The 26,495-nt window shown below is 41.0% G+C and overlaps 1 protein-coding gene across 1 annotated transcript in view; it reads right to left on the bottom strand.

Annotated features, from left to right (window-relative positions):
* Positions 1–26,495, bottom strand: part of ARHGAP24 (Rho GTPase activating protein 24) — a 222,579-nt gene that overhangs the window by 96,413 nt on the left and 99,671 nt on the right. The window lies entirely within an intron of this gene.

The raw sequence follows: 26,495 nt of genomic DNA, 5'->3' as shown, positions 1-26,495 counted from the left end.
CTGAGGTTTAGTTACAGAAAATAAATAATTTTCATATACCTTGTACTACGTGAAATCTACAGCAGCAGTTGTGGCTAGCACTAGGTAGTGATGCATTAGTAAAACAAGACCTAACAGCAAAACCAAAATCATAAAAGAAAAATTATGCAGCTCAGAAATGAGATGCTGCAGTACACGTCTTGTTACAAATACTTACAGCCTGACACTTTGGCTTAGTAACGAGCTTCCTGAGAATAACTGGGGCACCGCTGAAGTATACCCTAAATCTAAGAAGCTGTGGAGAGAATTGCAAATATAACCCACCCAGATGGCACAATCTTATAAAAGTTTAACATGTCAATCTGCTCATTTAATTAAAACCCTTTCCTCTCCATGGTTAATGGCAGGTCTGTACAGCAGAACTAGCACCAGAACAGATGTCAGTAAATTTGTGAAAGCTGCAGGATGATTGGTCTGACTATGATGTCTTTTGAAGGACTACTCTATTAACATTCCTGCTGATCTCTCATGTCAAATCTGGTACATATTACCTCTTCTTTGGCTGCTCTACAGGACGCTGTAAGCCAAGTTTCTTGGTGAAAGTCATTTGCTTTGAGAAAACGCTACATGATTATAGGCAGTCTTTTTTAAGATTTCAGGAGAAAAACCTTTAATGATGAAAAGCAAGCCTTAATTTTAAATAGGCCTTTCTCCACATTTTCTTTCATCTTACCTGTTCAGGATTCCCATGAAAAACTGCAGTCATGAGTTAAGACAGGAAAAAAGAATGCGGAGATCGGCTTGGCTAAGACAAAAGGAAGGCCTGTATTACAATCCACATTTTGGTGGCATCAAGAGCATCTATGGCAAAGTGAAGTCTGCAATTGCACAGAAGAGCCTCACCGTGCACCCTGGCATCCAAACAAGACGCGCGACCCATGCATGATCAACCCGTTCTGTGCAGAGCAGATCTGGACAAGGGAGGGCAGAGGTGCCAGCAAGCTTTTGCCCCAGGGACTGAACCACATTAATGAAATGCTTTTGAAACGTTTGCATTACAAAAAGCAATCTGGTTATCAATGAAGGCAAAATAATTGTCAGCAATGTCAAAGGGACGACACAACTGTTTAAAGCAAATGTGACCCTACACTCCTGTTTATGGAGCAGGTCATCTGAATCGGTGCAAGAAAATACTACATTTTGATGGGGTAACAATTTCTTTTCTAGCTAGGGAAGTTACACTTCCAAAGACTAAAATATGCAATGTATCACAGTGAACAGTTTTATCTCAAAATACTGTTCAAAGAGCCATTGGCACACAGGAATGCTGCAGGGTCAGCCACACAATGAAGAAGGGCAAGAGGCTTTCAAAAGAAACAGTTGGGGCCGACAAGTTGCAAAGGAGGCACCGTGCAGAAGTGCAATCCTCTCTTACCAGAGACCTGCCTGTTTGAACAAAGACCATTCCAGGCTGAGTAAGCAAATTTTCTCATTTTTGTGATTCTATGCAAAACCTCTTTGAATCTGAGATGCTCCAAGACAATGAGACCTATAGTTTATGAAAGCAATGTTAACAGAGATATTACCTGTCTTCCATAAGAATTGCTCAGAGAGCTTTTCAAACTCAGTTACCATCACTTCAGTTTATCAGTATGCAAATTAAAGCAATTAGGCAGTAAGTGGCTCACTTGATTTCAAGTGACTATTAAAAGATAAGAAGAGGCTGAAAAACAACCTGGGTCCACACTAAGGTGATTCACAAGCTGTAAATGTAAAGTTATACTTTATAGCACTGCGGAAGGTGCAAAAAAAAGAGGAACAAAACCTTAAAAGGATCTGAAAGGATCTTCAGCATCTTTTAACATCACTGATCCCGCAAAACTCATTTATAAAATTACTGTACAACTTCTCTTTTTCCTTTTACACCCACGTTGGAGCACCCCATTGCTCATACTGTAACCAGATGTAACCAAAGTGATTAGTTTGTTCTTTTGTAACTAAGCAATATAGAGATAGGAGCAGGGTAGACAATACTTTGAAGTTGTGTTTGTACATCTATGGCTATGGATATGCTACTGTGCCCAAAGACAATTGGATGAGGAGTAGTACAGACATGCTGCTATGTTCCCAGTACAGCCCCAGCCCATCTTGACAATGAGTCGAGAGGTAGTTAGAATAATTGGTTTGTGTTAGAATAGGAATAAAGGTGCCAAATCATTGTTAGGGACCATGCACCACGAAGAAGGGAAGCAAGTTACATAAGCAAGGTGATATTGTGCATGTCCAGAAGAAGGGGTCAACTAAAGGACACACCTGTACGACCACCAAGGACCACCAGAGACGCCCACAGAAGCCCCTTGGAGTTCAAGGATGCATGTGTAATGACCACGCAAATATGATAATTAGTTCTGGGAAACAGAATGAATATGCATGATCATTCTGGGAAATTTGATGCATATGTATGTAATTGGACAATATAAGCTTTGGTTGATGTAACCTGCGGTATGCATGCTAGGGGGAACGATCCCCCATGCATCCGGCACCGTAATAAAGAATGCCTGCGTCTTAATACTATATTGGTGTTACAGAGTTTGATTCCCGATTTTGGTGACAATACTTAGCTGGAAACCAGCAAATGCCAAGTCATTTGACATTATCTAAGCATGCACTTACAGAGAACAGGTGAATGAGCAGCCTCCTTCTGAAGGTTCTCTCACACTTGGGTTTTAAGATACTGCATATCACCAGAGCTGCCTTGGCTTGGCCCTAGCCTCTCTTCACTTCAGCAGGTAGGGTTTGCCATGCCCACAACGAAAGAGGAAATGAACTATTAGTTCATACAAGGAAACACGTAAAGGATGTCTTTAGGAGCTAGAAAAGATTTATTTTCAGCCCAGGAAAGAGTTTCATCTTGAGGGAGTTCACAGGTGGGTGGATTAAAACATAAAAGGGCAGGACTAAAAGGCTGGTCCGACTCTGCTCTATTGTTATAAGGGAGCAAGTCACTGTTCCAGACGTAGGCTGGAGATTCACAGACCACTAGTTACTCTGCCATCATGGATCCCCTAATTGTGCCCTATCTGCACAGTAATTTTTTTCTGCTCAAAGCTAATGCACTAAGTGCCAATATAAAGGAAATGAACATGGAGTAAGTTCCCTGATGAATTAGGGACTGGTTATTGTCTATGCATAATTTCACCAGCAGTAATTCCTTCCTTATTAAGTACTTATTCTTAGCTACTTTGTAACAAAGTCCAACTGTACTCAGCTCTTAGAGAAGTTGGAGTACCTTTTTGCAGAAGAATAGGAGGTAATACTGAGAAGCCCACATCTCTCCAATACAGCTGGTAAATTATTCCTTCAAGTTTACTGAACACAACTGTGTACTTCTGTCTCAGAAAACTAAGACCCTGTGCAATCTCTTATTTTCTACTTTCTTCTTAGCATAAATGGGTATAAATGTTTTATGAACCATAAATGTTCCAAGAAAAAGATAAATGTTGAGCAATTACAAATGTAATCTTCCTCCATTTTAATATGATATCTATTTGCACTAAGGGTAGATGGATCACTTGAAACACTATGCATCTGCAGTAAGTGGCATAGTACCCAGTTTTGCTCCCTGTATAGTCTGTTCTTTCAAAAACATTCTAAAGCTATTATTTGATTGCTAATTTAATAACAGGGTTAAAGATAATTCTTCTAAGTAGATGTGCGCCCAGTTGTCCTAGCTTTGATGTAGGGATGACCGTCTGAATCTATGTCTGTTAACAGAGGAATTACCCTTGCTGGGAAATAGCTGAGCAGTAATTTCTTTGGATAATGTATAAAGTACATAACAGGGAGTAATAAAGGAAGATGTGTGTGTCAGGAAGCATATGTTACAGTGCACTCCTCAAATGTAGCTGGAAGTAAAATGAACTTGGATCATCACTGCGTTGTTTTGATCTTGTATGGGTTAAGCAAATGCCTTGTGAAAGGGTTCTAACCTACCCCTATAGCTCTAAAAAACATCTGTATCTTCCCCAAAACACTCCTGGGTGCAGGGGATGCACACACCACTGTTGGTCCAAGGAGGGCTGAGCCTCACGAAGGAGCCAGGCAAGGGCAAGTATCCCAAACGCCTGAGCAAGGAGAGACTGCAGGCTCTGCTCCCAAAAGATGCGAGAGAAAAAGCACCTTGCCAAGTGGAGAATAGGCAACAGGGTGCTCCAGTGGCAGTCCACGTACCCCAACACTGCCCATCCCCACTTAGATGATACACCCTCACTACTCCTCCACTGTTATCTTGTGCAATTCATTACTCATAGGGTGACCCATAGAGCCGGTTCTGCTTTGTGATGTGGTTAACTGACCTGCTGCTGGAGATACCTCCCAGGCCTGCAGTTATCAAGACATCTAAACTACCACCTGCTTTGTGCTGGACAAGGGAAGGAAATATAATACGTTCACAGGCTTGATACTCATTTGTTTTTTTCACTACTTCAATGGGTATTTAGCTAATTGACATTAGTAAGGGACTTTTTTGTTAATTGGAAATGCATTCAAACAGTCTCTTCGCCTCTGGGAAAAAGATTTCCAATAAGAGTTTTAGAAAGCTCAAGTTGATCTTTCTTACTTTAAGAGAGAAGGAAAAAAAAAAAAAAAGGGAAAAAAATCGATGCAGGACAGAGTAACCTCTCAGGGATGTCTGGTTTTACTTCACAGAAAGAACAAGCATATCCCCACACCACTGCATTTCTCTGAAAGAAGTCAGGCCAATTTTCCTAAGTTTTTCCTTTCTTTGGTACATATGCTCTGGAGGAGCAACACATCTATTGAACTTTGAGTTTTAGAGCCTGCTGAGCTGTAGAGTGATCTGATTATGCAGTCAAATCCTTTGGGAGCCACTAGGCTACTGAATTTTCAGTATATATATCTATATGCAGCAATGTGAATGTGAAAAGATAATCTAAATTACCATCTATCACATTATTAAAATAACCTCTGGCAAAGTTACCTTTTCAATTAAAAATAATGTCTGGTATGATGAAAAAACCCCACTGAAGTATCATTTAGCTGTTCAGAATTGCTATTGTCACTTACACTTGCTTTTCTTCGAATTCAGACGCTGAAGCTTAGTGAAAGCAGTCTGCTCCCTTACAGCACGGTGTCAGCACACTCGGGCTACACATGCTGATTACGAGAATTTTGTAGTGGTAAATTTCTCCACTATGGCTTTCGAAAGGCCTATAAAAATATTTTTACTCATGCCAAGTTTTGAAGAAGAATGCACCCTTCTATTGCAAACAAAGTAACAAAACACCAACTGTGTTTGAGATGACGTTGTCCTTCCAATCTAAGTGATAAAGTCTTCAGAAAAAAGAATATTGCTCGTGGATGGGATAGCAGAGTTCTGAAAAAAAAAAAAAAAAGGTAAAAAAAAAACAACCCACCAGAAAACTTGCAAGGGAAGGTAGAAGATGGAAAACAGTTAAGGAAGTGATCTCAAATCACTCAGGATTTATTATGATGTAAGATTCATTACTTTCACAGATGCAATTTTTGATAGCTTGAATTCCAAGATTCAGCAATTTTAGTGGAAAGAATTCATGACAAGCCGTGGGAACTGCTGGATTTGCAGCAATTAAACATAAACATGGGAAAAGATGTTATGCTATGCGGTGACAGGGAGTTCAAGGTATTGTGCTAATCAAAGTCTTACTAATATTACGTTTAAAACAAACATTTTTTGTGGACCCTCTAGCAAATGGAAGACATTTGAGAAAAAAAAAGTCACCTCCTTCCCTCTTTGGAGAAGTGTGCACCTCTGGAGTTTTGTCCCTAAAAAAACTATCTGTGTCAACTGCCCATCATAACTCATAACTCAATTTCTTTATTATTATTTTTTAATTTAAAGCAGCATAAGTTTCTGATTTTCCCAGAACCTTTCTGCTAAGGTAAGGTTAAAACATCTCTTGAGATCTGAACATTTGCTCTTAATGGTTTAAAGCAAAGCTAGTGGCAGCTGCTGATCACTCAAACTATTGCCATTTTGCCTGACAGCTTAACTGCAACTTAAGGCATTTCTTACAGGAATACAAACCATGATTTTCTTCTCACACCAATTTAATTCTTTTTTCCAATTAAGTGATAAAATACAAAAAATAAATATATGACTAAGCATGCATCTACTGGCTCTCTCATCTCTCAGATGCAATAGTTGGATTATACCTGCTGTCTGAAAACACAGCAAAGCATAAGGTATCTTCTAACATGCTAGTATGCCTATGCTAACTTTCAAAATACTGTGCAAGGACAACAGCAGCAGCAGGGAACAGAGGATGGCACAGCTTTTTGAATCAGCTAGAAAAAAAGAGTATTATTACGCTAAGCTCTCTGAAGAGTATGTATCCTGGTGGGCCAACATAACGAGAAAACATTGATCCACCAAAGCCTCCCAAGAAGGGGAAGGAACAATAGGAGAGAGCCCTAGTTTTCATGTGCGTATGTAATAACCTCTTCTGATCTACAAATGTCTGATTAGCTGAAATGACAACAAGCTGTGTGCCCTCCAGCTGGTATTTGTGACTGAAGTTTAATGAACCAGCACTGAACCAAAAACAAGAGTAGGGGAAACAACAAAAACATAACATAAAAACATAGGAAGAAAAATCAAATTAAGCATGGTTGCAATTTCCAAATCACTAGGTCATGATGAGTAGGAAATTAGATTAATATGTGGTTGTGCAAAGGTTAAGGAGTGGGACTTCTCTTCCCACACTTGAAGGGAAAAAAAGAAAATGAAAAGATTTTTCCAGGTCAGGGTTTGTTTACAGTTATTAGGAATAAAGGTCTAGGGTTTATGGGAAAAATGTGTCTCCAAGTGGACAGCTTCCCCTTTTTTTTGGACCAGTTTAGTATGGCCTGCCATGGCTGCATCCATAGCAACTCCAGAGCTGAAGCAGTTCTGGGAACAGACATGACAGAGGGGAGAGCATGCCACTGTCCCTGATCTGCTCTGTGCCTTCATTAACTTCAGAAAACTACAAAATTTATTTCATGCAGATACAAGATGATGTACTCAGGTTTCTGCTGGCTGACTTTCAGTCTCATGCTCTGTAATACCATCACAAATAGCGGTTCAGGCACTTTGCAAGTACATTGGTGCAGCCAGCTACTGTCTCAGCAAAGATTTCCAGCCCGGAACCCTTCACCCCAATTTCCCTGTTTGCAGCCAGGTGTGCCGAGGGTGGTCAGCCAGTTGCTGTGAGGGGGCGGGGAAAGCACTGACAAAGGGCTTGGAAACCAGGGTCTCCTTTTTCTGAGAGGGAACTTACAATTGAAAAAAATAACAACTTCGTAAGTGTAATTATTACTGACTCAACCTCCCAGACACATGCAAGGCATTACTCCTCTTCAGAATTCCCTTTTACACTCATGTCCTAATTAAAATGGGATTTTATAGATGCATATAGACAGTGTAGTATAAAGCACAAACTCTCCCCATGTCAGAGCAACGTAGTTTTGGTTCCGCTGTTTTTCCTTACAAAAGGACAGAAGGCCAGCCCTACACAGAGATCGCTCATTGCTGTGGCAGCTGCACCCTGGAACAATTCGACCGTCCCAAGCAGACAATGCTCGGGAACCTCTGTGACCTCAAATGAAGTTTCCAAACACCACGGCCAAAATGAGAAGCACTACAAGTCACAGGGGAAATACTCCTAAACATATTGAGCACTGAATACTCTGTCCCCAGGGATTCCTTGCCATATAAGCCCATGCTGTCCTGCTGGGAGCTCATGTCATATTCCCAAAGTTGAAGCCTATGCGTTGGTGGTAATACTAAGCTGTAACATCTCATCTGGTTAATATGACCAAAATATCCCCCCTTGTTTTCCCAAAATGCAGTCAAGAGGAGGAAAAGCAGTCAGAACTGCACACACTCCTTTCTCCCGACCTCTACAGCAGACATGCATGCATGCAGCTATGGCATTTCCCAGAGGGAGTGAAGGGAAAGTGCTGGCTGTGGCATTCCCAGATAGCTAAGAAACATTCATCACATTATTACCCAGAAACTGGTTTCCTTCTCGGGCTCAGGGCTGACTCGCGCATCTCAGCTCAAGCTGTATGAACTACACGAGTCTGTGGCATTTGCCTATAAGCAGCCTTCTGCAAGACTGTGCAAGCACATTAATAATATCTATCAGGAAGATTCTGCAGATCTTTGGGCATCTGTGGGTCTCAAAAAGCTATTGCCACTGATGATCAGGTACTGGCCAACCCTGATCGTGAAAACTCAACCGAACCTTGATGACTCACTTCCCAACAAAATCTGGTCCTTGTGTGATATTTTACGTAACAAGGCAGGTTTACCTGTATTTCCCAGCACTCAAATAAAGGCAGATGTGCACTGTTTAAAGTTCCACTGACAATACAGTTTGCTCTTTTAAAGTTTCATTTGATTGTCTTCATATTTACACAGGGAAGAATGGAAAGGTCCCTGTAAGCACTGGCAACAAGCTCTTAGTGCACAAAGTTACTTTTGCATCTAAGTAAAATATGAAAGGCAAAAAAACCCCCTACTGTTAATTCTTCACAACAGGTGACTGGATGCTGTGAGAATGACTTGGTTGATGTTCACCAGCAGCTCATGGAAAAAAAAATATTCAATTCATTTTTATGTTAAACCACAGTAAGTCAGCTTGACAGAATGCAGGATAAAGAGGGCACTTCCACAGATTTGGCAGAATTAGCCAAGGAAAAATTCCTAGATATTGCACACAGAAAGATATTTTGCTGGGCAAGGGCAGCCTCGAAAAAGGCTGAGTTTGTCCAGTGTGAGAATCAGAGAATTATTTGTGGGTGTGATAAACATGTGCTACCAGCATTTGTTTACCATGCATATGGTAAACAATACCAATACCAGCATTTGGAACCATGCGTCATGCACACTAGAAGAATTACTAAGTAGTGTCCAAAACCAGACTTTTTTTTTGTTTTTTTCATACCTCTCACTTCATGAGAAAATGCAGCATGCAAATTGCAAGGGGGAGTCAAGCAACAGACTATAGGAAAGACCGGGTGTAGAGAAAGGAACATGACGGCCTGAGCAAAAGGCAGGCAGCAGTACGAAGGAGAAGCTGCAGCTTTATTACATACACGGTCATCCTAACAGAATACAAAGCCACATGATATGCTCACTGTGCTTGCTCAGTGTACTTCCAAGAAGTCACTGTCCCCTATCAGAGTTATTTTCTTCTTCAGTAAGAAATTTGGGAAACACTCCCCAATAGCGAATATTTCCATTTACTCACTCATGACTGGAAAACTGCTTTACTGACTCTACGGGTTCAGTGTTGAAACTTGCTCTGAGTACGTCTTCAAGGAATCACTTCAATTTGCTGACAGGGTAAAGCATGCAGCCACTGAAGCAGATTACCCCGCTGGGTTCTTAAAGCTCCGAAAGCCTCTGAGAATTACAGCCTTGACATTGAGGAGGGCTGAGCACTGTGCTTGGACACCCCTCTTTTGTACAGGCATCATGCAGCTCCCTTTCCGACTCCAACTGTATGCTCCAGTGGAGGCCACGCGCTGACTGCGCTTCAGACTACATTCCTCAGCTCCCAGACCATTCTGTTTGTTTTTCATCAGAAGCAACAGCCTAAAGCAATGGAAACTGTGGGAATTAGCTGCAATGTGTGAAAACACTATTTACAGTGCTTCAGTGTTCAGGCCTCTCAGACAATATAAATTCCTCCCATATGGATGCCTGTTGCTAGCTAGCCCCAGCCTGGACACAGAACATACCCAGAAGGATCCCTGGAAGCACTGAAGCTGAGTGGGCTGTCTCCCTGAATGCAAACAGAAATTATCTCTCTTACACAGAAAGGGAAAATCAGAGTAGAAGAAGGGAGGAAGGTACTGAGCTGCTGAGATGCTGTGGGATTTAGGCTGCTTTACTTTGAAGGGAGCAAAATAAACCTCTAGCAATTATATTGGTGCAAAAAATAGCGTGTGCATCTCCTTTGCCTTATCCCTGTGAAGCAAGACTTTTATTGTACTACCCATGGTATCAAACGCCTGCTGTGAAAGCAGTCAACAATATACCTAATGCTCACTTAGAGGGAAAAAAAATGCATTTCTGTGTCTCTCTCTTCCCTTCTCTGTACCCTCCTCCATGATGTAGCTACACTCAGCAACATTGACTCCCCTTCACCTTCTCAAGGCTGAAAAGAGCCACCTCCCTCAGCTTCTTCTCTTCTGTCACTGCTCCAGCCATCCCCCTAACAACTTAGTACATCAAGGTCTTCGTTGTGCTGGGGAGCCCAAACTGTACCAGGCACCCTTCGAATCTCACCCTGCCACTAACACAGCCTGGGCTGCAGTAGGCCTCCCTCACCCCAGAATGTCTAGTTGATGCCTGCTCAGCTCCTTGCCCACCATGTCCACCAGGTCTCCTTCCAGGGGGATCAGGATTCCTCAACACAAATCTGGCCTTAAGTTTCTCTACTGCAAGAAGAATTCAGGGAATAAATTTGGAGTTTGTGTAAAGTCCCTAACTCTCAGAGCACACAGAAAAGGAGGTAGTCTGTATAATGTTTCATTTTGTTAGCTTTCTGTTGTCAGGATGCCAGTAGGACGTGGTCTGGGAAAGGAGAGATGGATTTGTTCATGCAGACAACAGTTGCCAATTCAAGTGAGAACTGCAGAGCTCCACAGAAACTCCAGTGGAACAAGTGATGCCCATGCGGACTCCAGACTGCACTCACCCAGCCAGCACCAGCTAGGCTGGTTATACATTCACACTAGGAAGCACAAGTCTTTAGGAGATTGTGTTGTGTAATATTGAATAAATATTTTAAAAGCTAAAACTACTAGTTGAAATCCCTTGGCACCAGAGGAAAGGTAAGAATTTCCATCTAAACTTTGGTGTACAATTCATTTGAGCAGTCCGAGTAGACAACAGCACTGCCTTAAGTGATATCAATCCACTTTCAAAAAGCAATGGGAAAACACCCACACGCACTGCTCACTGAGGAATTAATGTAAAAGATTTCAAAGTGGTTGTCCGATGTGAACAATGTTGTGGCAGACTAGATAACCCACATTTCTGCTTGCTTCTTGCTGTATAATGCCCTGTTATTTCCCGATTCCTAAAAACGCTATACATTTTTGTAATTTATTACTATTGTCTCTTTAAAATAGTACTTCAGCTTTTCACGTTCAACTACATATAAAAGCAGTGGATGCCATAGTGCATTTGAAATACTGCAAATCAAGCTACAAATAAATCAAAATTGTATTTTCTTTAAGCATAAATGCAATCCCCATAAAAGAAGAGACAACTGGTAGCGCCTTCAAAATTAACTGCTTGAGCAAAAGGGTTGTCAAACTTATGCTGCATCAGATTTCTAGTTGCTCAGAGAAACAGAGAACATTTGCTTGAGGTCCTGGGGAAATTGTAACCTTAGACAGATACATTAAGGTACAAACCCCACAGAAATGCCAGCAGGAACCATATCTAACGAACATGAGCAGCACCAATACCACCACATACCAAGGGTGCAGGTGGGCAACACCTTGGCAGCACTTCAGGTTTTCCTGCTGCTTCAGTATGCAGTGAAAGCGCATGCTGATTTTGTAACCTCTTCACAGAACAGGCTCATTGAATTGCATCTCTTCACGTCACCTGGTGCAAGCCAAGCATAAAAAGATCGCTGTACGCCCAGAATAATTTTAAGTTTTCAAAATTAATGCCAATGAATGTCAGCACTGCTTATAAGCCTTTTCCATAGCCCTCACAAACAGGCCAAATACAGGGGAGATGATCAAGTCTCAGAGCACTGGCATCTTCCAGCTGTTACACAGCCCCTGGTTGCTACTATCTGGCCATCCTGAATAGCAAAGGAGAGAGTGCTCAAAAAACTGGGGAAAAAACAAAAAAGAAGAAATTAATAAAAAATAATAACAATTAAAACTAGTCTGCAATTTGAAAACACAAAGTACCTTCCCATTTAACTTCAGTAGTATCTCAGCACAGGCACCAAGAATCACTTCTTGCTGTTCAAGTCATGGCACAAAGCTCTGGCATCATGACAAGAGTTTGAGACTCCTTGGTAGCACGCTCCCGGACTGTGCATGTGAAGTATTAAAACCAACAGAAATAACTGCACTTTATTGAATGGCATGGAAGCAAAGTACTGGAAAAAATGGAGACACCATAAAATTGGAGGCACTGTAGGTTATAGACAACTCTTCAGCAAACCTCCTCTGCCAGAGACTGAGGCTGTACCATGTGTCTTGTCAGACAGGCAAAACACAGAATCACTGTCCCTTGCCAGTATCTCAAAGAGGTCCCACATGCAAAATTAACATTTTCAGGCACAATCTGAACAACCCGCCCACCTGCCCAGGCCCGCTACTCACTTGTGCTGCTGTCTGCTGGATGGCAGGGATTGCAACAGCCAAGTAGCAAAACATCAACAGGCTGCTGGGCTAGTACTAGCTGGGGTGTAAAGCTTCCTTGGGCAGCTGCAGACCCAAGGGTGTGCTGCTCTTTGATGTCTCTTGCAAAACAAAGTTTATCCATTCTCTGACTGTGTGTAAATCAGCATTTTCCCATCCAAATTTTTCATAAACAACAGATGGACACTATTTTTCTTAATTGTTCATCCAGGAAATGCAGACCAAAAGTACCTCTTGGGTTTCAGTGGGCAAAGTAACAGAGGACAGATAGATAGAGGAACAGTTTCAAATTCTTGTCCTTCTCCACCGAGAGCACTAGCAGAACAAGGGTATCAGGCATTATGAAAATATTTTTAAAAAAGCTCTGTCAGTCTGTCAAAAAAATGCAGTACATAATTCTTTTTCTGCTTATGACTTGATTTTAAAACATGTACATTACTGAAATATTTAATGTTTACTCTCAATCTCAGCATTTTCACTGAAAACCTTATTAGAAGGAGTCCATAAATGTCAGTGAGAGATTCAGAAATATGCAATGGACTGAACTGATTAGTTATAGTAAGTAGCAAACTGTGATATTTTAATAATCTTTTGTATTCCAGTGCGTGCATATTTTGATGTCTTTAGAAATGCATATGATCTACTTCTGTCCTTACACTACAGGAAATATGAACTGTGAACACAAATCGGAAGATATAACACTATCAACACAGATGGACAATTTTATCTCTTTGCTTCTTTAAGTTCAAGCTGACAAGTTATTAACTGCCAGTCTCTTCAGACAGTAAATGCACAGTTGATGCTCTGGACACTTTTTAATAGCCTAAAAGAGCAACCATTTCTCTAAACAGGAACTAACAGGATTCTGGCTTAACATTTATTTCCCAAGCTTCCTGGCTTCACTGTTTTCTTGAACAGAACAAGTTCAACTAATCAAAATAGCAGACCCACAACAATACTATCTCCCCATTACTGAGAATTTTTAAGTGATTTGTTTCAGTCACTGATGTTTCAAGAATAAAAGAAAAATTATACTTTTAACATATGTTTATTACATTTTTGGAAGGAGAAAGCAAATCATTTTGTGCAGGCAGTTTTATAGATAATTCAATCTCCCATCTTGGCTTGCTCTATGTTGACTCTGAGTTCTCCAGCGAGCTACAAATTACATTACCTCCCAGGTTTTAGGTCCCAGGGCTCCAATTACAAGAGTGGGCTTTTTCTGGCTTTAACAATTTCCTAGCTTCTTCTGGGAAGAAGTGCCCATTCCATGCTGACCCCCCTCAAACAGATTTTTCCACCAGATTTATTAACTCTATTCTAGTTGTCTTTCAGTCTCCATCTGGTTCCTGGAGTGTGTGTCTGCTCAGGCACATGCATTTAGGGTTTTCTGCAGGAGTAACCAGCACACAACCCGGTCAAAGAGCATGCATGCTTTGAATGTATCAAAGACACGCACACAAACACCACATCCGCATATCCTCTAACACAGACCCATAAAAACCTAAGCATAAAGATTACATACTCCCTGAAATACTCCCAAGAACACACCTTGCCCTGGGACACACTTCCAGGATGATTTCAGCCTCTTGTGCTGTATGCAGTCTAACAATATCTAAGCTGTCTTATCAGTTTAAAATGGCATTAAGAGACAAGGGCATAATGCTCACCGTATCTTTTGTGACTAATGTTATACAAGTAGGCAACACTTTTTCAGATTGCCACTCATTTAACATAGATTTTTGAAAAAGATTAGTGGTAGGTGAAAAGAGAGGAATCTGGGACTATTCTTGTTCCCAAGGTCCCTGCTCCCATCCCCAAACTAGATAATCAGTCAAGCTGACTCCTTTCTTCCCATCTAGCTCTAACTCTCAGCCAGTCTGAAGCTCCCCAGGAATATAATTATTTTAACATCTAGAATTTAGCTGGATGCATAAAAAATGTATAGTGTCTGCCACACAGAATTGCCATTTAAAGAAGGAGCATAACAGGTTACCACAAAGAATTGCTTTGAGAAGGGCCAAGGATGCCAGGGTAGGATTCATGAGTGTGTAGTTTCCCAGTGCAAACATACATACAGTTTTGGAGGGTTCCCATGTTTTATACGTAAAGCCATTCATTTTTCTCAACAAGCAATAATCTCTCTCTTGCTCTCTGCATGCTGGCACCTACCCAAAGACAAAAGTGAGCATATCCAAGTTATTTTCCAGGAGAAGCGTGATTTATAATGCTTCCCTCCTAAGGCTTAGTAACCAAATCCTGCCCAACTACCAGTCATGCACACTAGGCTCAATCGCACCCTTTGCAGGACAAGGCCCACCTGGGGTCGAAATGAAAGGTCATGTTCCACCCATAGTCCAAACCTTCTTGTTCTCTGCAGAAACCTGCTACATTTCATAATCCCAGCCTTAAAATTGCCTGCCCAGACAGTTTTGGGCCCAGTACCAAGGTTCTTCAAACCACTGCTCGATCAAGCACTCAGCTAACAGTGCCTTAAAGTCAGCACAGGGAAAGGGAAGAGGCAGTGAATAAGTGTCTCTGAAGGGTATTGCTCGCTCTTTTAATAAATCTTCAATAAATCTTTTTACCTCTTTTATAATAAATCTCTTAAGGAGTAAGTCTGGAAGTATGAGGCTCAGCAGACTGGAAAATCCCAGCTTACATCATGATTTCCTCTCTTCCACACCTTATGGCAAATCCTTTATTGTTCAGGGTACCTAATGCCCTAACTGGTGCTAGGGCTTCACTACACATGGCACCACACACATAACAAATCTTAAGGACTTCCATATAGTGGTCACATTCTAGTATCTTAGGACATAGTTTATACTTAACATGCAGCTATGCTGAAGGAAAGCTTTGTGTCAGAAAGGAAGGGCTTGTTGCATGCATGCTAGGAGGGGGGGAAATACTTAATGGATCAGATAATTTAATCCCAGGCTTACAACAGGCTTAGCTGGCCACTGCATATACCACTGCTATAAGACAGCTAATAGGTATGACTCACAGCCAGAAAAAGTGCTTTTATTTACCAATTTATCCCTGCCTCAGCCTGGTGACCTTCGTGTTTAATAGAACGGAGTTTTTAAGCACTAATGGAGAAGGCACAGCTCTTTCCTCCAAAGGTGGACACAGAGCAACCTCCCTGCCAAGGGTACACTGGGAACTCACAATTACACTTACTGGGCCTGCCTGTTCCTTCATGTGTGACAAATACCACATGGCTCTAACAGGTATTTCAGTGTTTTTGATAACAAAATTCATGCCATGCATAATACTCTATGAAATAATCTCTAAAATTGGACACACATTCACATACAAACCTTAATGCCCTCAAAGGAACAATTCCAGACTGTTACAGAAAGGCAGCTGCGAGGCATGTACCTTATTTTCCTTGTAACACAAGTTTGAATCTTTCATTGAATAGAATTAATAAACATGGTATGATAAAATCCCTCAGAATTTTTAGTTCTTAAAAGAAAAAATGTATTAATAAATCAAATGATAAAAACCGATTCACATTTATTGTCTTAATAATGCAGCATAAACTGGGATTATCTATCCTGTACAAAAGCTTTACTGCTGTGCTTTTCCATTATCAATGAAAAATTGAAGGACAAAGCCATAGGGTGGTTGTTTTGCTTGTGTGCCTCCAACACCAGTCACGCAAACATCCAAGTTTCTGACTGTATCGTGAAACTACTATCTGTAGATATATCAAAGAGATATCACAGTTATGAGTGCAAATATCCCATGAATGCAACTTGGCTCACAGTCATCAGACAATAAAACTTACAAGGAATTAACCTTCCAGCTAGCAATGCTAGTTGAATTTCTCTTTTATTTACTTTCTGAGTTAATGTAAACCCTTCAAACAGCCTCCAAAAATTTCAGCTTTGGGGAAATACAAGTGTCCATCTGGCACCACAGTTTGTAGATATGAACTTTCTCTCCTAGAAATTAAAATATCTTTTCATAAACCTAAACTCCCTTAGGAAAACCTCCTGTACTAGGGCATTACTGCTTTCATTTGTCAAGAAACATTTATCTTAGGAGGGATCAAGTTAACGTTTGCGTGGCACTGAAGACAAATACATTCTCCCATGCTAGATCTTTAGGCTACATTCTTACTCACAGAAATAAAACACTCTTTGGTATCTGTTTCCTAGGGAGAAATAACAAGCAGATACATTTGAAAGGATCTAAAAATCAGATAATGACCCTAACAATAATTATGCTATGAGGAATATATTGGAGGTGGAGGTTTTTCAGCTGCTGTCATGCATTTTTGCAGGTCTGAATAACTGGGCTAATAATTATTTAGAATTTGCCATTTCCTACAGTGCAGTAAGTGAATAACCATCCAGGTCAGATGCAAGCTGGAGACCCACTCTTTGATATGGCTTGTCAGCAGGTGCTTTGCATTTGAATTCACTGTTGGTGACAACAAAAATACACTAGCTTGGGCTTTCCTTGTGTGTTGTCTCTCAAACAAACAGCACTACTTAAATTTGGCTAATTCAACAAAGCATCCGTCGGGTTTCTTTCTGTCTACCTTCTTCCACCAGATTTTAAGACCACGACAGTTCCACAACGTGAAACAACCAGCAGACAGCTTGAAGCACTATTTCTGGGATCTTGTCCCACAACTCAGAGCTACACTAGGAACCACTGAAAGCAGGCACATTGCACAGGTACTCCAGCGTGTTTTGGTTATGTTTCCTGCTTTTAAGTGCCAAAGTTGAGCAGAATTACATCCAGTTTCATGATACAAAACATACCAGAAAACACACATGAAGCAGAAACAGTACTGTCCCTCTGTTTAGAAAAACTAGGGTCTTCCTAACAACCAAAACTAAAACTAGGACAATTTTTACTTCCTGGTTCTAGAATTCCCTTTCAATCCACCATTTTCCTTCTTTCATTTTAGAGGCTTAAAATAAATAAATTATGCTCTCATGGTGCCCAAGCATGTTCTAACCCCTGAGATAAAGGCGTCGCACTCAAACCACAACCATTGTAAGCCATGAATTCACCACAACCATCACACGCACTTTACACCACCACCAAGAAAGCAATGACATGGTCCAAGCACTTGGAAGAGTATCACCACATGGAGAAGGAGGAGAAAAAAAAAGATGACAAACACAGAGAGGGGAGAGCCTCAGTGGTAGCAACTTGCAAGTGAAAACAAAATTTTTCTTACATTTATCTGGCCAACACTACTTCACTCCAGCAAGCATCTCCTCCTGAAGGAGAAATGTGATTGGCTTTTGCTTCCTATGAGCCTGTGCAATCTGAAATAGGACATGTGCTCCCGATACAGCTGCAGGAGGGCCACTCAGCATCAGAAGGCAGCAGTGTTTGGCCAACACAAGTCAGCTAAGGGGAGCTGGACAGCCTCCAGGCCTCCTCGCCTGCTGCTGATGGAGAGCTATGGTTGTAAGCTATGTCAACAGCAAATGTCAACACCTTGGCGCCTACAGTAACTCTGCTTTTTACTCCCAGTTAATACTACAGCACTAAAATATTGAGCGACTCAAACCATGGCTTTATCTGGTTAATGGTATCAGCAAGAGTTATCTCACTACAAGGTAAAAAGGTGTAAACCAACTGGCTGGAAATACTGCCTCCAGTAGTGCTCCACCAACAGTTTACACTGTCCTTTGTGAGCACCTGCCCCTTTCGCTACTTGGCACATACAAGGTGCTTCAGCAGGGAAAGCCTGAAAATACAAGTAGATCCACAAGGGCTGCACAAGTAAGTAGCTGCTTGACAGTAAGTTTCAGCAACAGCATGAAGGCAATTTAAATGAGATTCATGGTGATCGCACACGCTGCAGGAGAAGAGCTGAGCACTCCACAGCCACCAATAGTGATGGTTCGGCTGCACTGATGTTCCCACCAAAAAGTTAAGAGCAAGGGTAAGAAGGTCCAAGACAAGCAGCTGGTCCAGGGCCACTATCCCAGGCAGCAGGGGGACACTGACAGAGGGGAGCCGAAAGGCATTGCCATGAGGGACAGCATCCCCAGCTCCTGCTGGATCTCAGCGAGAGCAAGGCCTCCCCTTGCTTGTGGGACTGGAGAGAGAACAACCAGTTTATTGACCTGCATGTTTTGTTCATTTAGTATCCAATAGCAATCATTTAAAGGCCAAAATGTATGCTTCCAGGATCCATATTTCACCAACTAAGCATTGGCTCCAACATTCACTAGTGCCAAGAACAGAAGCACATGCATCTACTAAAGATTTCTTTACCATTCTTTTCCCAAACCTTGAGCAATCTTGTTTCCCAGGCAGCGCAGATCAGGAAGAGGGAAGATCTTGAAGCTTTCCCTTTAATTGCTAGCCCTTATTCACCAGGACACTTCCCCCGTTGAAATAGCGTCCTCTTCACTTGGTCCCTCTAGAAAGCAGGTTCTGAAGATGACCAAGATCTAAAAAGTACATAAAAACTCAGAGCGGCATCACGTAATTTATTGCCTGTGCTTCTCAGAAGCTACGAATACTCCCAAATTTTCTTCCCCCTGATTCCCAAAACAAATGCGCTGAAAAGCATTCAGGATTTCCGAGACATCAGACTGATGTTAGCTGCCTGCTATTCTTGGAAACACCTTTGTCTACAGTGTCCCAGTTACTCTATCAGTAATGAAGTGTATCTAATCACTCTGCCATGAATCGTTGAGCTGATAGGCTATATTAGCTAGGAAGTACTGGGAGCAGCTGTTTATTTTAGTGCTATTTGAAGTCATTAAGTAGCTACACCACTAAATCATCTGGGGGGGGGGGGGGGAAAGAAAAAAAGAGTCAGCTCGGAGTGGGAAGTGTTTGTACAGGAATGCCCTTTTCCCTTTTCTTCTGCTTCCTGCCATTAAAAAAAACATAAACTTCATCTTCGGCTGAGCCTCACGAGATTTCATAATGTGCAGAACACTGTCAAACATGCTGGCTGGTTAGATACAGGACAGGACAAGAATATCTGTATTTCCATATTAACCCCCCTGAAAAATTTCAGCAGCATCAAGGGAAAAACTGCAACCCCTCTCCCCCCACCACCCAACCCCCCAAAAAACAAATACTCCTAAAGCCAGAATGTTGTCAAATTTTGGGTACAAGAGAAAAAGGTAAAGAATAGCTACACGCTATCTTTGAAGTGGTATTTCTATAACTGACAAATGCTTTATAAAGATGAAACTACACTTGCTTCCTCATTTTAAAATATGAGGCTCTTCTATCTAATAATGAGTATGTAAAAAATTGATCTTTTAGGGAAAAAAATTCCTTTGTATGGAATAAAAATCTTACACTATGTACAATACTGAATTGTTAAGTATGCATACCTTATAGGCATCCCAGGAGGATGCCTGTGTAGAAGACTGGGGCAGCAGTGGAAGAGTTCTAATGTTGCACCGTTTGTTTGAAGTTTCTGAAAACCATCACCATGCAGATGGATTTTATCAACACTAGGCATAAATTCTGACCTCACAAAGGAGAAAGTTGTTTGCTTTTAAACATACTGTCATGTATATAAATAAATAATACCAAGTATACATACATACTTGTGTTTATACACACACATCCCTCTGCTGAGTATAAGCATACCCTGTAGATGCTTTCATTATTACAATTGCGTTGCTTATCACTGAAATAGGGCCTGATCTTTGCAAACGTTCTAAGTCAATTTAAGAGAATCACTTTCTAGCCAGCAAAAGTGAAATTTTAGATATTGTTCTTATTTAAAGGTCAACACATTTCAGAGGTAATTCAACCTCACAGTCCTCTTTTTTTTTTTTTTTTTTTTACACCATAATAAATTATAGGCAAGGAACACCTTAGAGAGAGCATGGCTGTGTAATTTTCTTCTTATTCTTTTCATGTAGTTCTATAATGCAGTAAGATCCCCAAAGAACAGACTAACTTTCAATGTTATTTCTTGATTTTCCACTTGAGAACATACTCTCAGAGCTGTGGTATATCGTATTACATATAAGGTTTTTGGATGCAACCTGGAACAGACTTCCTGACCACATGCAGTTGTTCAAGCCCTTGCAATGACTTCCCCCCCCACCCAGAACATTCACATCAGAGAATGGGGGAGAGAGAATGTTTAAACGTAGCTATTACAGATAAATTAAAATTTGATACATACCAGTTTTCAACCTAAAATCCTCTTTCCCATTTCAATGTATTACAGTATTTCCCATAATATCCTGTCATAATTGGGCTGCAATCTTGTTTATATTGCAGTTGCAAAATTCTAAGTGGTGGTTTACCAGACAGAGGTCATTAAATGTTTCCGATAGATCCAATAAAAGAGAAAATAAGATTTTCAAAGTATTTGGGAGCTTGCTTCTTGCAAATCATTATTGGAATCAGTGAGCCAGTCACAAGTAGGATCAACACACACGTATTTGACTAAGTTATGTCCCCTCTGCATTAATGAAACTGTATGTTTTAGTTATAACATTGCCTCTTACGTAAATATTAAAATACTGCCAGCTAAAAATAAGAACAGGCAGGCCATATACTCTCTTGGAAGGTGCTAAAGCACTAAACTACTTTGTGACAGGATTCTGATTTGTTACAACTTTCTGTTCCTTTCTAGGGCAAATTTATTTCAATAATAATATGCAGAAGCTTTGCAGTACTGATAAAAATGTAGATTCATCTCCACTGAGTTTTGCTAAACATTTTGGTGTATTTGAAAGATGAGGTTTAGTAGCACAGACCAACACAGCTGCAGCTTCTCAGATCATAAATACTGACTTTCCAAAACAAGCCCCTATAAATCTGTCCACTTCTTACAGAACTACACGTAAAGAAAAGTGGTTCAAAGACCACAAAAGTGTCACAGCACGGTCCTCACATTCATTCAAGTTATATTCCTATCTCTTTGCAGCCTGAAGCTGGAGGCAACCAGGAAATTCCAGGTCAAGCTCATCTTTTTTTCTGCGTGCATACATTTCTTTATCTCAGGCAGTACAGTGCACACTTTTTTTTTTTTAAACACATAGTATTGTTTACATAGTAAATACATCAGAGAATGAGAAGATAGCTGCAGCTGACGCTGGGGCAGGACCTGGCACCACAGGCTGCAATCTGATCCCAGGGCCCAGAGTCCCCAGTGAACTGGCATTCTCCCTCCAGCTCTACTATCCACTCTGCTTATTTTTAATTAATCTTTAGCAATACGTTTGAAGTAGATTTCAATCCCATCTACCCTGCTGAACACAGGATCAAGTACTGTCCATCAGAGTGCACACGGGAAGTGGCAGCCCCAGCTCCTCCTGACAAGCCCGTGTCTGCACTCATGGAGCTGCATGCACTCGTCTCTCCCCTGAGACTGTGTATCTGGAGGGAAATTCTCCCACTCCAAGTTGGCATTTCTGCTTTGGATTCTCTGTTACGAATTAAACTTGTCTGTGCAACAGGGTCAGTGGGAGACAGGCCCAACTACAGCATTCTCCAGTTTTCCTGAGACAGCATTATTAACCAGATCATTAAAACAAGAAAATAACAAAACAAAAAACTACAAGTAGTCCCCTGTAAAACATTTGCAAATGAAGATTAAATTAACCTCAGTTTAAGAATTATGGTTCTTTTCCTTACATCACATAGGTGAAATACTAGTTAGCATAGTATCTGGAACATTTTACCTTAACCACTGAATATTTAAACGTTTAATAGCAGAATGGGAAAAGAACAATAATCAAAACAACTTCCTAGGTGCCCAGAGGCCATTTGGGACCAAACTTCCAAGTATTCCCAGAGTTACACAGAGATTAAGGTCAAGTATCACAACAAACACTTAACATTCAGCAATCTTCACTAAAACTGTGTGGGCACACTTCTCTTCGAAGAGAAGAGTGAATCATCCCTCTTCAACATAAGCTAGTTTTGAAATATATTAATATTTCATTAAAGATGGAACATTTCATTATTATTTATTATTAAAAAATGTAATACACAGGCATTCTCTCCTGTGCACACACGCTTCTGTGCAAAATAGTAAGTCTAGCTTTTTCCCAGCACTAAGAGAAAGATTATGGCAATGAGTTATAAGCAGTGTTTCAGGACTGAGAACAGGTATTTCTAATACAGTCAAAAATACAATTTCAAATTTACTCTTTACCCTTTTAAAAGCCTGCAGATGATTGCTGTGACCCTCACAGACACGGCTGCATCTTGGCTTGCTAGCCCGCACCATGCCAGGACTCACCAAGGTGAGCAGGCCACTGCCAGCTCCAGAATAAAGATATGTTAGTGCTGAGCAGAGGACCAGAAGCCTACAGCATTTGGCATTTGTCAGAGACCTTACTTCTGGAGATACTTAGCAGAATGGCTGCTCTGACGTGGCTGGGAGCTGAGAAACCCTACCTCCAGGATCTCCTAGAGAGACCTAGATGTAGAAAGTCCTACAAGACACAGATGTAGAAAGTAATGGAAAAGACTGTTTTGGCACTCTCTTTTGGCATAGCAACTTGAGCACCATGAGCCAGCGTTGGTTTCATTCCCACTGCTGGTCATTAGCCTAAATTCTATGGCAATTATGAAGCAGTATCGATGTTACAGTTTGGAAGCCTCCATGCTCTTCTGCACTCATCCTCAAAGTACAGGAAGAGGTGGGAGAGCTGCACGTTGAGGCTGAGTGCAATTTCAGAAGGCAATCTGTTGAGCAGCAGCACAAGCAGGACAACCCCCTTGAGAAAACACCACTTGTCAGGATATGTTACAGATGGAAAGAAAATCTGAAGTGTATTGTACTTCAGGTGAATTTTTCTACCACCACAGCTTTAAAGCTCATTTTCAAAGCTCTGAGAGCCTTCAAGGACAGGAGAGGACTGTTCCCTAGAGAGGAGATATAGCCTATTCAATTTTAGAAACAACAGTTACTTTCCAAGGGGATGCAAGGAATGATCGCAATTTATGAAAACACAACGTGAAGACCATGCATAATTTTCCATTTGACTACTGTTCACAATACAACAGGATAGTTCAGCCTATAAATACATGTGCACAAATATAGAAAAATAATTTGAATTAATTTAGCAGTTTTATGGCATTTAAATGTATGATTTTCAAGAATACACTTTAATACCATCTGATTCTATAATTGTTTCTTATTATGTTTTTTAATTCTTGTATTTATATTCCATTAACTACTTCCGTCTGCTATATGGCTGAACTACTGGCACCTTCCAAAGAGGTAGGCTTTTTCTGATTACCTTGATTTTTTTTCTTGTACATAGGGATTAATTGTTCTTTATACCTGTTGTCTGCCAACACTTCTTGAAAATTCAGCCTAGCAGCCAGAACTGAGCTTTTTTAAAATCCTAGTTGTTCATCACACAAAATTGTTACAGCAGCTCCTTTACTACCTCAAATGCTCTCCAGTTTTCAAGTAGCCCTGGACAACAGGATGCCTACAGTGTCTTTAGCATGGTATCACGATTCTTTTTAGTTACAGGATAGCATAGAGAACATTTTGGAGTACAACTGCCTACCAGGAAAGCAACTGGAAAGCATTTTGTATAAATCAAGTGAGGAGAAAGTGAGCAGCCCACTGAAACTTAAACTTACATTCATATATGAAAAATTGTTGCTTGCACAAATCATTTTAATTTCAAAATAATTTGTAATTTAAATGCAAATTGAGGAAATGGTTTACATATTTACTTTCTCTTCTTGTAATATATATATTAATTGAAGACAAATTTATGTGCCTGTCAAAAGAGAGGCAAAATGATCTATCCTCAAGTATACATTCACCTGCTGCCTGTCATAACTTGTCAGCTCTGAGATTATAATAGTGGGAAATTCTGTAAGGCATTCATTGCCTTTACTTTCTTGCCAGTTTTGCTTCCAGGACCTGATACAACCTCTAAGGATGCCCATGAAAAACCCTCCATCTATTCAGGCTACTTCATACTCAATGGAGACTTTTTAATGGGATGATTCACCTTGGTAGGTAAACTGCCAGAAGAGCCGAGACACATTAAGTTTTACATAGCTGATAATACATGAGATCAATCCCTCCTTTCTTTCCAGCACACAGCATCATGGTTTTATTTTGGCTACCAAAAGACATGTTTCTCTGCCTCTGTCAGCTGAGCATTACTCACAACTCAGATTACAGAACAATAAAGTCAACATCAAAATCATAGTCAGCATCCCGCGTTGGTTCTGCAAACTTCTTGACGTGATCATTTCAACTTATTAAATTTAACATATCTCTGGAGTTTCCCTACTGGCTTCCCAAAAAGCTTATCATTGCTCATGTTTAATTTCTGGACATAAAATAGTCACACAGGAAAAAATAACAATAATAAGGTCAAGAATAGGGTTCTGCTGAGAAATATGCAGCGAGGAGCTGCCGGACAGATTAAAACAGAATTCCCCAGCTTGAAAATCAGGGCTTGGCTCAATTCTTTCAAGTCATCATACACACAACTATGGGACTTTTTTAGGTCTAATTTTTTTGGAACTTAACTACATTGCTGGGGTAAATTTAAATTGAATTACACTAAGGCCAAACTCTCTCCTCACACTGAAGAAAATGCAGGATGACTTCAATTTGCTTAGACACTGTAAATTAGTCTAAACAAAACTTCCAACTTTGAAGAAGAGCATCTGCATCTGAGTGAGGCAGATTAAGTCAAGTAGGACAAATATGCGCTACAAGTACGTACACCAGCAAATACAGGTGAGGTGACCAAGTGTATCTGGTGACAGAATACCACATTCTTTGCTCATGTGAGACACTGAATGAATTAGACTTGATTATCCAATGCAGAGCAGGAAACAGAGCAGGAAAATGCTGTTTGGCTTTTTTCAAAGTTATCTCAACAGATCCAACCACACTTCTTCAGCCCACTCAAAATTACTGCCATGAAAAATACATAGAAATCCAACCTCTTCTTCAAAACATCATCCTAATGCACAGTTCAGACAAATGAACAAACTGTGCTAAGGACATCGTACCCATTTTCCTGAGATTTTTTTTTTTCCAAGCAAAGAACTGTACGCCACAAAAAATGTCATCTATAAAGCAGTGCATCTTCTTGCCGTGGGCTGCCAGAACTGGTAACAGGCACAAAAAGTGCAAACTTTCAGACAGAGATAAATAGGGAGCAAAACACAGCTGTGAGTGTGTGTGAGGATACCTACTCACCATACCCACCGCATGTCAAGTCACTCCACTAGCTCTGCTGCATATGCCTACACTGATGTTGGGAGCATCATTAACATGGGCTAAGGCTTAAAGCATCCCATGAAAACTTGAAAAGTCTGGCCTGCTTAACAGCAACGGGAAAGGCTGACTGGGGTGTACAGTAGCCTGCCATCAAAAAGCACATTAGCAGGGTGACGACAGAATGAGCGAGCATTAGGATGCCCTTGCTGAGGGTGGGTAGCTTTCCAGCCTTACCCAGGTAGGGCTGCCCTAAAACAACTCCCCATGACCATTGTGGCTGCCAAAATGGGAGGCTGCAGAGGGCAGCACTGCCATGCACTTGGCTTGCATTACCCAGCACAGTACATCACAGGCAATAAAAATGAAACATTAACTTTATTAACCTCATGGTTGCATGGATCATAAAATTTCCTTGATTTTAAGGTCTCTGTGAAAACCAGTGGACTCTTAATGGTATCAGACTTTGTATGTGCTGGCACCGTAACTGGCCCTTGACAATGAAAGCTGGGACAACACCCTTTTCAGTCCTGTCCACGTGCCCTCATTGTGCCCTATCAGGAGAAAGATTTTTTTGTGAGGCTGCATGAAGGCTTTGGTCAGTAAGACCCAGGGTGGTTTGCAAAGGGTAACTGGGACTTGGAGCGTGAAGGACAGGACTGGCATTGCCAGCTCTCAGAGACCACAGCGAGGGCAGAAACACAGCTGGCTCTAAGGCAGGAAGATGTAGGGGAGAGGAAGCAAAGGCTCATCAGGGATGAAAAGGGGATTGCAATTCTTTCCCTTAGTAGGACAAGAAGAGAGCTGGAAAAAGCCACCGAGTACCGGAACAGCCAAAGGCCTGGCTACAATACCACTGCTTGCTGCCACGGGATAGAAA

The sequence above is a fragment of the Ciconia boyciana genome, chromosome 5 (genome assembly GCF_034638445.1).
Source record: "Ciconia boyciana chromosome 5, ASM3463844v1, whole genome shotgun sequence".
In the NCBI taxonomy this organism is placed as follows: Eukaryota; Metazoa; Chordata; class Aves; order Ciconiiformes; family Ciconiidae; genus Ciconia; species Ciconia boyciana.
Note: the sequence above shows the minus strand (reverse complement) of the source record. Positions and strands in the feature narration are given on the sequence as shown.